Source organism: Chelonia mydas, chromosome 5 (genome assembly GCF_015237465.2).
Source record: "Chelonia mydas isolate rCheMyd1 chromosome 5, rCheMyd1.pri.v2, whole genome shotgun sequence".
Classification (NCBI taxonomy): domain Eukaryota; kingdom Metazoa; phylum Chordata; order Testudines; family Cheloniidae; genus Chelonia; species Chelonia mydas.
In genome coordinates this window covers 117,416,651-117,429,058 of record NC_051245.2, presented here as the reverse complement: position 1 = coordinate 117,429,058, position 12,408 = coordinate 117,416,651, and positions in this window count along the sequence as shown.

Genomic DNA, 12,408 nt, shown 5'->3' with positions numbered 1-12,408 from the left:
CTCCAATCCTGCAAGCTACTCCACACAGCCAGCTCCCTGGTCCTATCTGGGTCTCCAATAAAGTCAATGCTGGATTATACTGGCAAAAGATTGGGGGATGGATTTTGGTCTCAGAACAGCTTTACTTACGGTAACTTCTTTGACTTCAGTGCAGCTACTCCTCCCTTTACACCTGTGTAAGTGAGATCAGAATCAGGCCCTGCATAAACACAGAGGGCGATTTTATATGTGCGTGCATGCGAGATTAAGAAACAATATATAACAAATAGCATATGCAGAACATTTCCCATGGCTTTATATTCTGTGGAAATATTGTGTCACAGAATGTTTTATCCAATTGTATCATTCCACATGAGCACCAGTAAGAGAGATTCAAGATCTGTGATTATCAGAAGGCTTAAAGGCAGCTGAATCCTTTCACATACTGTTTTGCAGCAACTCAGAAAACGTACCCAGGAGCAAGTTCACGTTAACTGCATTTTCCACAAAAAGTTTTTTTGTCTTTGTGTTTTTATGAGAACCTTGGGAGTCAAATCCTGCAGCACTTATGCAAACTGCCACTGAAGAGAAGGCAGTGTGGCTAAGGAGGAAGTGCATAAAAACAGAGTAAAATCTGACAGCAGGATTTAGCCCAGTGAATGGAAACTCTGTGATCTCTTACTTTCAGCACAGGTGAGATTTTTTATGACCACAGTCTCCCAAATCCTCTTGTTCCAATAGTGAATGCCAGGGGTGAAAGTAACTTAAAGGACTTACCGGTACGCCAGAGTCCTGAGCAGGGGGGCTGGGCCTCAACCGTAAGGGGGCGGGGCCTCAACCAGAAGAGGCGGGGCCTTTAAAGTGAGATTTAAAGGGTCCGGGGCTCCGGCTGCGGTAGTGGTGGCTGGGAGCCTCGGACCCTTTAAATCACCAAGGGAGCCCCATGGTAGCGGTAGCTGCAGTAGCAGCTGGGAGCCCAAGGGCTCGGACGGCAATTTAAAGGGCCTGGGGCTCCGGCCACTGCTACCGCAGCGGAGCCCTGGGCCCTTTAAATCGCCGGCCTGGGGAAGCTGTCCCCTGCTGGTACGGTCGGCTGTGTACCAGCTCTTGCCAGTACGCCGTACCGGCGGTACCGGCTTTCATTCGCCTCTGGTGAATGCTCATATCTCTCTCTCCTTGTGTGTGTAGCACAAATATTTGGTAAGTAACAAGATAAAAAGAAAAAATTGGACTAACATGGGGATGGGGAGAAGGGGAGAGAGAGAGAGAACAAGCCTTGTGAGTGGCCTCTATTGAGCATAGTATAATCATGGCTCAAATGTGGCATCTCTGGACCTGCTCCAAAGGCCATTGAGTCAATGGAAAAACTTCCATTTACTTTATTGGAATTTGGATCAGGCTCTTGAGGTGCATAAAACTCCTCTTGCCTTGTGTGCGAGTTACATGTGTGAGGCAAGACTAGTCCCTGAGCTTGTTATTGATGCCTTTTACTAAGCATTTCAATAGAACCAGAAAGGGACCTGAGTCAGGGCCTTAGATAATTTCTAATCAGTAATGATACCATCTTCTAAAAGATCAGCTATCTGGATAACAGCCTATTCATTTCTTGCTTCCAGGCTTCTCCTTTTCCCTGACTGGACAAACTTCATTTTCATTTAAATCTTTTCTTACGTTCCACCCAAAAAATAGATCAGTATCCATAGATGAAAAATGATGCTAGCTGATAAAAATGAGCCTGTATTAGTCACAGGGACAGATCTGAACTGCAGAGATGTGAGGCCAGATTTTGCCCTCACTCACATCAGTTTTGCAGGGTTGGAACTCCTCTGACCTCAATGGAGTCACTCCTGACTTACTGAGAGCACAGTCAACTCCATGTACATAGATAATGAGAGAGAATGCCATGTGTTTGTTTTCAAAGCTAGAACTTCTTGGATTCTCAGGACTATTATGAATGTAGAGAGATTAGAGCAAGGGACTCTTACATAGAAAACTCCTGGGCTAATACTTCTCTTCACGCGTTCCAACAAATTCAATGATAGCTACCCACAAACAGCCATGGGAAGAATCTGACCCTTAGAATTTACACTGGGCAATTCAGCTTGCTCCACAAAGGTTCCTCACCTCTGACTCACACTCACAATAAGCCAAATAACCACTTCTCTAACTTCAGCTAATCTAAAATGGAAAGACACAGACAGTGTCTCTCTGCAGGAAGCTTTGATTAGTATCAGATGTATTCGGGATCTAGCTGACTTAATCACCAACAAATTAAACTGTCTCAGATGGATCCATGTAGAATTCCTGGAACTTTCCTTTCTGCCAACAGGGACAGCCCGGGCCTACTGGAGTTTTGGTAACAGTCTTTCTCAGTCACATTTATTAATTCACACAGTGAAATATACTGGAGATAAGCCTAGTCAAAGATGTGGAAATGAGCTTTCTCAAAGCTTGGGGCTGCAGGTGCAGATCTGCAGGTTCAGTTCAGATTTAATCTAATTATAACATGATCATGAATATAAGAATAATATCTTCGAGCTGGGTCTATGAAATATTCCACAAATATTCACTTGAATTTAAAAATGTATTGGTTTCATGCACCTTTTGTATTTAATTTCTCTAAATATTGAGGCAACAGAGTTCTACACACACAAACAGAAGAGGACAACAGGAATTTCTGAGGAAGTGAAGGAGCTAGTCCCTAGATACAGATCTACTTACCCAGCTGTGATGGGCAGTGATAGACCAGTTATTGCAACCCACAAAGGACGTGTCATGATCTATTTCTTGCCCAAAAAGAAAAGGAGTACTAGTGGCACCTTAGAGACTAACCAATTTATTTGAGCATAAGCTTTCGTGAACTACAGCTCACTTCATCGGATGCATTCAGTGGAAAATACAGTGAGGAGATTTATATACACACAGAACATGAAAAAATGGGTGTTACCATACACACTGTAAGGAGAGTGATCACTTAAGATGAGCTATTACCAGCAGGAGAGCCGGGGGGGGGGGGGGAGGGGTGAAAACCTTTTTCCCATGAATGAAGTGCAAATTGACGGCTGCATTGGAGAAAAGGTTTTAGATCTTGAAGGGCTGCTATTGATCCTGCATAGCATCAGAGAGACTGAAGAGTATTTGGACAGCCAGACTTGGGTAGCACCACCACAGACCCAGCCAGAGAAGGAATTGATTTCAAGGGAACAAAAGAGAATAGAAATCAGAGAAGGACTGGCAATCTGTGATAGAGCAAAGAAAGAGAAGCAGAAGACAGCCCCGCAACCTCACAATCACATAAGAAGGTATCTTTATTTTAAAAAGCCATCCTGGTTAAGAGGGGAAGTGGAAGTAACAATTAAAAACAATATATAAGAAATGGAAAAATGGGGACATTGATAGGAAATACAGACAACTGATAAGGAAAACCAAATATGTTAATAAAAAAATCTATAGCTAGTAGGCATAAGGACAATAAGAAAGAATTATTTAAATATGCCAGGAACAAATGAATTCCTAACAATGGTATGGGTCTGATTCTAGATAAGGGTGGTAAAATTGCCAATCGTGATTTGACAGAATGACAGAAGTATTCACTACATATTTCTGTTCTCTATTTAAAAAGAAGCTGGATGATATATTCATATCTTACAGAGATAAGGAAATATTTTCTATTCCCGCAGTAACATGGGAGGATGTTAAACAGCAGCTACAAAAGTTAAGCAGGGATATATCAAGTCAGAAGACTGAAGTGGTATTACCTCTGTCTACACCAACAGTGTGACATTCCCCTCTGGTGTTGTCTGGACCAGTGATCTGCTAGGTCACGCCAATCCTTGACTCTGGGAGCCAGCCTTACCCTGCTCTGCTATGAGAACCCCCACTCCTGGGCTGTTCAAGCACAGCCTCTGGCATGTAAGCTGCTCCTAGCTACTTGCAAGAGAATGACACTAGCCAATATCTCCAGTCCCAGACACAACCCTAGGAACCTCCATCTTGCAGCGTCCAGGTATGCCCGCTGGATGCTTCAAGCTTATATGAGTTCGTCAATTTAACAAAGAAATCGATATGCACCAGGCTTGTTCGCCCAAGGGGAGTCTCTGACACACTTCAAACCAAATGCAAAGCTTCAGGTAGAATAAACAAACAGATTTATTAACTAGATTTTAAGTGCTTATAAGTGAAAGCATAACAAGTCAGATTTGGTCAAATGAAATAAAAGCAAAATGCATTCTAAGCTGATCTTAACACTTTCAATGCCCTTACAAACTTAGATGTTTCTCACCACAGGCTGGCTGGTTGCTCTTCAGCCAGGCTCTCCCCTTTGATCAGCGCTTCAGTCACTTGGTGGTGATGTCTGTAGATGGAGGTGGAAGAGAGAGGAAGAGCATGGCAAATGTCTTTCCTTTTTATCATGTCCTTTCTTCCCTCTTGGCTTTGTCGTCCCCCCCCGGCATTCAGAGTCACGTGAGCATTACCTAATCACAGTTCCAAACTGGCCAAAGGAAGGGGGATGACTCCTTCGAGAGTCCAACGGATTCTTTTGTTGCTGTCTAGGCCAACGTCCTTTGTTCCTGTGAGGCTAGGCTGGGTTTGTCCCATACGTGCCCTGATGAGGCGTGAACTGCCTCTCAGCTCTTGGAGAGTTTTTGCCTGGACTTATTTTAAGCCGTGAGGATACATTTTCAGCCTCATAACTACATACATGAAAGTATAACCTATAACCTTACTATAACATTACTGTAACCACAATGCTCAGTGCATCATGAGCCTTCCGAAGACACCCAACATGACAAACTTTGCATTGGATACCACACAATCATTTTACAAGGATGAACATGGGGGCGCTGGGTGTTCCCCTGAGGTACAGAGCGTCACAATCAATAAGCCTATTACTGGAATGCTGAGTCCAGTTTTGGTGTCCACACATCAAAAGCGATGTTGAAACATTGGAAAGGGTTCAGAAAAGAGCTACAAGAATGACTTGAGGTCTGGAAAACATGACCAATTTACGAAGGATGATTTGAGCTTTGGAAAACATGAAAAAGTGAGTTTAGTTTACCCAAGAGTAGGTTAAGAGGAGACTAGATCATGTTCTACAAGTACTTACATGGGGAAGAGATTTTTAATCTAGTTAGCAGAAAAAGACACAATGAAATCCAGTGGTTGGAAACTGAAGCTAGACAAATTCAGACGAGAAATAAGGAGCAATTTTTTAACAGTGAGGGTAGTTAACCATTGGAACGACTTACATAGAGATGTGCTGAATTCTCCATCACTTGGAGTCTTTAAATGAAGACTGGATATCTTCTGAAAGATCTGCTGTAGCTCACATAGAAGTTACTGGAAATTAGTGAGTGACATTCTGTGACCTATGTCATGTAGCTGGTCAGACTAGATGATTCTGGGCTCCAAATCTTTTAATCTATGGTCATGCTCATGGAAAGGAAATGTTAAACTCGTACACATGAGATTGTACATTTTATGTGGGCTGAGACGCACTGTATTATTATAGAGAGACACATGGTGAACAAACCCTCTAAGCAGCTCCCTGGCACAGGGACAATTCAGTGAGCCAGGCCAGGAACTGATCATGCCTTTCACGGCCAGGTCTGCACATGCTCGTGCAATTGCTGCATCTGTGGGTGTGGTGACAGGAATTAAATTACAGAGCAAGAAATACAATTGATGTCTATAGGATGAGACACCGCTTATTAACACAGCTGGAGGGCAGGGCCTCTGAAGCCTCCCCACTAGAACCCTCACCCAAAAGGGAAGAGATTTATTCCCCAGGTTGGTCCCCCCCGCAAGGCTGCTCCATTGCTCTGCAGAAATGGAAGATTGGGACAGGATCCAAACAAGTCATCACCCAGGTCAGCAGGTGGAGAGTTAATTTGTGTGCCCTTCCCACCTTTGTCAGTAGCCAGTCTTCCCAGGTCTGACCACCCTCAGGATCAGTTGGGCTGGCATGGAACCCCACCCAAAGGCTAACCTCTTGCTTGCTTCTGCATTCAAGAAGGAAATGATTGGCCCTGTGGTAAGACGATGTCCCTTGCGTTTCTAAAGCAGCAAGTAAAATTATACGACAGTTGTACAAATACTCTTTTAATTACTTAACTGCGTTTATCGTGGCTTCAGCAATTCCATTCATTACATTAAAAAGGTCTGCTGCATTGTATGCACTGGACTGAAATATTTATAACTGCACCCACTGATGCTGTAAAAGGCAAGGCTACATTTCACAGCGGTGTTGAAGGGAACAAAAATACACTGCTTGGAAACTGGGACTTTTCCAGCTGACAATAGCGAGCTCATTGCTGTCATGCCCATCTCTAGAGCAGATGAAGGCATTGTAATCAGGAGGAATCAGGTCTGTATTCTCAATTACAGTCATCACCCACTGGCTACATTGTGGCTGGCCCTGCCCTGCCCGGAACCCTCATTGCACAACTGAAGAATCTAAGCTTTAATTTAAAAGCCAAACTACATTTCCAAACCTCATGGTTGTGGCGAAATGTGAACTGATGCAGTGATGTCCCCCAGAGTCTGCAAACAAACAGCTCAAAACAATAGCTCTAAGAGATCTGCCCTTCTGGTTGTAATTCTAAAGCCTAATGAAGATGCTTTAAAAGGCAACTTTATTTCACCGTTGATCATGTTAGCAGGTGAGATGAAGAAGGGGATGGGAGTGAAGAACTGAGAGTTGCTACAGGAATGGAAATATAGAAGGGAGAAAAGCAGGAAAATCACAAAGACAGGAAGGAGGAAGAAACAGAGAAAGCAGGATAATAAAGGAAGAAAAGCAAAGGGCAGTGATGGGCCTAAAGGGGAGAGGGCTTTCCCACGGATTGACAGTGGGTGAGACAATAGCAAATAACAGCATAGGGCCTAAATGGATTTGTAGAAGCTGAGCACCTGCAGGTCCTGAGGACTTTGGCTGGAGTCGTGGTCCTCAGCATCACAAAATCAGACCCTTACAAGTTAAATTATTACACAAATCTGTGCAAATCTCCCATTGGAGATCTGCTCTGGGTTAAGAAGAGTATATAGCGACAGCAGAACGAGGCCCAGGGTTGAACCTATATCATGTGTTTCCTCTTCCTAGTTCCCTTTGGCAGTTATTTAGACTTATGTACATTTTTATACTTAACAAATGTCCTCGGTGCATATCTAATAGCACCTTTCATCCCTGGATCTCAAACTGCTACACATTGTCTCCATTTACACAGGCTCAGAAAGGTGACACATCCTCTCTTATTATTACTCCTCATTTGTATTACAGCGGTGCCTGGGAGCCCCAGTTGTGGACTAGGACCCCATTGTGCCAGGTGCTGTACAAACCCAGAACAAATCTGTTAATGATATGGTTGAAACTAGAGTTGGGTGAATACTGCAAAAACATTCTGTGAATTTCTGATTTTTTTAAATGAATTTGGTTTGAGGCAGGCACATGCCCCCTTTTATGGTCACTTCTGAGCAATCCATTTTGATTGCCATGAAGGTTTGCAGAAAGTGAACCTTGGAGTCCGGTGAATGAGTAGCCAGAGGAAATCAAATTGGAAATGCGTATTCATGGTATCATAGAATATCAGGGTTGGAAGGGACCTCAGGAGGTCATCTAGTCCAATCCCAAGTATTCTGCCAGAATGGCTTGCTCACTCATCCAGTCAGGGCATATAAACAATGCCATGTGCTCTGTGTGACCCATCACAAGTAAACAACACAGCCTGCCTAGTGGATACTCGCAGACAATCCTTTACAATCAATCTGCAGGGCCATACCAAAATTCACAGAATAATGTTGACCAACAAGTAAATCTCGGGAAACACCAGTCTGCTCCTGGATAGCCTGAGCACAGAAAGAGAAGCTGAATTCATTGAAAAAAATGATTTGTAAGTAATTACTCACTCAGCTGCACCAGAAACGGTAATAGCAACAACTGTATTTAAACATGATTGTTGCTGGTAGGTTTCTCCCTGGTCACTTTATGTTTGGCCCCAACATTGAACTTTCTCTTTTCCTTGTATATTAAGAGAGCAGGGCTGAGGTTTTCAATTCACCTAGAGGATTTAGACAAACAATTCCCATTTAAACTATTGGGTTTTGGTATCTAATGCTCCTAGCCAGCTTTGAAAATCTCAGCACACTTCTATGTCTCTTCTGCAGGGGAAAATTTCCTCCCATTGTCACCGATGCAGTCCTTGGGCTTTGATTTCTTCCATGCGAGGACCAAGAAGTGCTTCACAGGCATTCACAAATTAAATCAGACAGCATCCCTGTCAGACAGGGACAGATTATCCCCATTTACCCTGAGGAGCTGGGCACAGTGATCCACACACTTGTTGCCTTCCAGCTGGGTTACTGTAATCCTCTGTATCTGAAACTGAATGTGAACACACTTCATCAGGCTCTGGTACACTCCCTCCACCCCCACCAGGGTTTAGGCCTCTGTGAGCACATCAAGCTTGTGCCCCCACTTCTCCACTGGCTCCCAGTCAGCTTTCGCTACCATTTAAAGGCCTTAGTATTAATCTTCAAAGCAATTCATGGATCTAGCCCTGCTACATGAAAGACGGAGAGTCAATCTATGGACCACTGACAATCTGCTTCTCTGGGACAATGCAGGTCACAAAGCTGAGGCTGAAACATGGTTTTAGCTTGGAAAGAAGTTATTGACTATTGCTTGGAAAGGAGCAAAGTGAAAAGGGAGAATGCAATGGGTCTGGCGCAGTGCGATCATGGATGAATTGTCTCCATTGCTGAGAAAGGTAAGACGGAAGAGAACACAGCATCCTATTGCTATTCCATAGTTATTCTGAGCAATCACATATTAGTGTTGCTACACCCACAGTCTGGAATATTCCTCCAATTCCCTGCAACCTGGGGTCCAGATCCCCTTCCTACTCCTGATTCCTCTCTCTTCCTCCCCTTTTATCTTTCTACCCACAATGCCTGTGAACTCCTGTGTTCCTCTCCACTTGTGCTCCCTCCTTATAGGAATGCTCTGTAGCTGTGCATAGTCACATCAGTTCTCACCAGCTCTCACTTTCTGCTGAAAGAAAAGGAGTACTTGTGGCACCTTAAAATAACAAATTTATTTGAGCATAAGCTTTCGTGAGCTACAGCTCACTTCATCGGATGCATTCCTTTCTGCTGGTATTTCCCCCACCTCCAGCCTAACCTCTGGAGGTTTCCCAGCTCCCCAGCCTGGATTCCTGGCTAGAGGCAGGAGTCATAAAAGGCAATCAGAAGCGGTTGTTTAAATACATTAGCAGCAAGAGAAAGCCCAAGGAAAGCATAGGTCCTCTACCCAGAGGGAAAGGAGAGCTGGTATCTGATGACTTCAAGGCGTGAGGTGTTTAATGCCTATTTTGCTTCAGTCTTCACTATAAAGGTTAATAATGATGACCAAATACTCATCACAATATTAACAACAAGGGGGAAGGAACACTAGCCAGGATAGGGAAAGAACAGGTTAAAGAATTTAGATAAGTTAGATGTATTCAAGTTGGCAGGGAATTTACTCCTAGAGTATTTAAGGACCTAACTGAAGCAATCTCAGACCCATTAGTGATTATCTTTGAGAACTCATGGAGGACAGGAGAGGTCCCAGAAGACTGGAGAAGGGCAAATATAGTACCTGTCTTTAAAAGGGGGAACAAAGAGGACCCAGGGAAGTATAGACCAATCAGCTTAACTTTGATACCTGGAAAGATACTGGAACAAATTATTAAACAATCAATTTGTGAGCATCTAGAGGATAATAGTGTTATAAGCGAATAGCCAGCATGGAGTTGTCAGAAACAAATCATGCCAAACCATCCTCATTTCCTTCTTTGACAGGGTTACTGGTCTAATGGATGGGGGGTGGGAGGGAAGGAAGCAGGAGATGGGATATATCTTGATTTTAATAAGGCTTTTGATATAGTTCCATGTGACATTCGCATAACCAAATTAGGGAAATGTGGTCTAGATTAAATTACTATAAGGTGGGTGCACAACTGGTTGAAAGGTTGTACTCAAAGAGTATCCATCAATGGTTCAGTGTCAAACTAGGAAGGGTATAGCGATTGGTGTTCCACAGCGGTCAGTCTACTCGTCAACATTTTCATTAATGACTTGGATAAGGCAGTGGAAAGTATGCTTATAAAATGTGTGGATGACACCATGCTGGAAGGGGCGGCAAGCATTTTGGAGGATGGGATTAGAATGGCCCTTGACAAACTGGAGAATTGGTCTGAAATCAACAAGATGAAATTTTAAAAAGGCAAGTGCTTCATTTAGGAAGGAAAAATCAAATGCAGAACTATAAAATGGGGAATAAGTGGCTAGGTGGTAGTACTGCTGAACAGGGTCTGGGGGCTATAGCAGATCACAAACTGATGTAGATGTGAAAAAAGCTAATATCATCCGGGGCTGCATTAACATGAGCATTATATGTAAGAGACAGGAGGTAATTGTCCCGTTTTACTCGGTACTGGTGAGACCTCAGCTGGAGTACTGTGTCCACAATTTAGGAAAGATGTGGGCAAATTGGAGAGAGTCCAGATGAGAGCAACACAAATGATCAAAGGCTTAGAAAACCTGAGCTATGAGGAAAGGCTGAAAGAATTGGGTATGTTTAGTTTAGAGACGAGACAGCTGAGGGGGAACATGACAACATCTTCAAATATGTAAAAGGCATCATAAAGATGGTGACCAATTGTTCTCTATGTCCATCGATGGTAGGACAAGATGTAACTGGGTTAGTTTGCAGCAAGGGAGATTTATGCTGGTGATTAGGAAAAACTTTCCAACTATATGGATCATAAAGCACAGGCATAGTTTACCTAGGAAGGTTGTGGAATCCCCGTCATCAAAGGTTTTTAAGAACAGGTTAGACAACATCTGTTAGGGATGGTCTAGATATACTTGGTCCTGCGTAAGTGTAGGGGGCTGGACTAGATGTCATTTTGACGTCCCTTCCAGCCCGACATTTCTACGGTTCTATGAAACTGCACCATTATACAAACACATTTCACAAGACTTTCTTGAGCCTTGTGCAACCAAAGTGTACATTTAAGGAGTAAGAAAGGGCAGGCAGCATATTTTGGGAATGACTAGCTATAGAATGCCTCAGGCCTGGTGCACGTTCTCTTTTGTCCTTCCCATTTTATTTAAGGGTCAGCTGTATGCCAAGGAGAGATCCACTTTTGGTGGGAGTCATTCAAAAGAAATCGTTTCTCTGAATTGTCCGCATGTCACTTGGGCTATTGCTATAGACAGCACTAAATTCATCCACTGACATTTCAATGGGAACTCTGATGTCCAAGAAACACACAGAAGACTCATTAGATGACTAATGAGCAATTAAAAAACTGTACTGATAGGGGAAAAAACCCTTTAAAATAAAGTTTCTTGCTTTTTAATGCAAACAAGTAAATAAATAAATGCCCCCTTCCCCCAGAGCTGGGTCCAATTGTGCTCCCATTGAAATCACTTGCAATCTTCCCTCCCCTCATTGATTCCAATAGGAGGATTGGACCCATCTGTCACCATCTCACTTGCCACCCCCGGTGATCAAGGCTCAGGCAACAATAGCGCATCAATAAAATAAAACTGCTGGTGAACAATATTGTGGAGTGGCCTGGGGAGATGGGGGAGTTTGGGCCCTCTCTCTTCTAGCCACCGGGGGAGCTGTCTGGAGACCTGCTTTTCCTACTGGTCTTGGAGATGACTAGGGTGACCAGACAGCAAGTATGAAAAATTGGGATGGGGGTGGGGTGTAATAGGTGCCTATATAGCACAAGCCCCAAATATCAGGACTGTCCCTATAAAATCGGGACATCTGGTAACCCTAGAGATGACCCCAGCGAATGGAACATGCTGGTCTCCCTCTGCTCAGAGAGAGCACTGCCACAGATGAACAGGGCTCATCAGAGTCTACGTTCATCCATGTAAAAAATTTCACAGATCAGTGCCCATTTATCTCTGAACACTTCTCTCCTTTGCCAGTCTGTGAGCTGTTTCAGGAACAGATGGGCTTCTATTAATATGGCCTCAACAGACAGCGTGGGAGCTGTTTGTTGCCTATTGATGTAAATTGCTCTTTATTTTCTTGGGCAAAACAAGTAAAAACAAAGAAAGGTCAGGTTTGAGAATGTTCTCTCCCCCCTCTGGCATTTTCCTAGCATGTAGGGAGGAAGAGGGGAAAAAAAACAGAAATAGAGAAAGGAGAAGGGAAAATATTGCATGGGACTTTTAAAGAGACGTGTGAGAATGTGATGGTGACAAAGCTTAGTTAGAAGAAAACTAGAAGAGAGACAATGGGGGAATGTTTTAAAGGCAGGCAAATCGGTGTCACTGCCTGGAGGGGAGGGAGAAGGCAGCGCATGGAACTACAGTGAAAATCCTACCTGTACCCAGCAGCAAGAACCAGCAGAGGAGCATCCA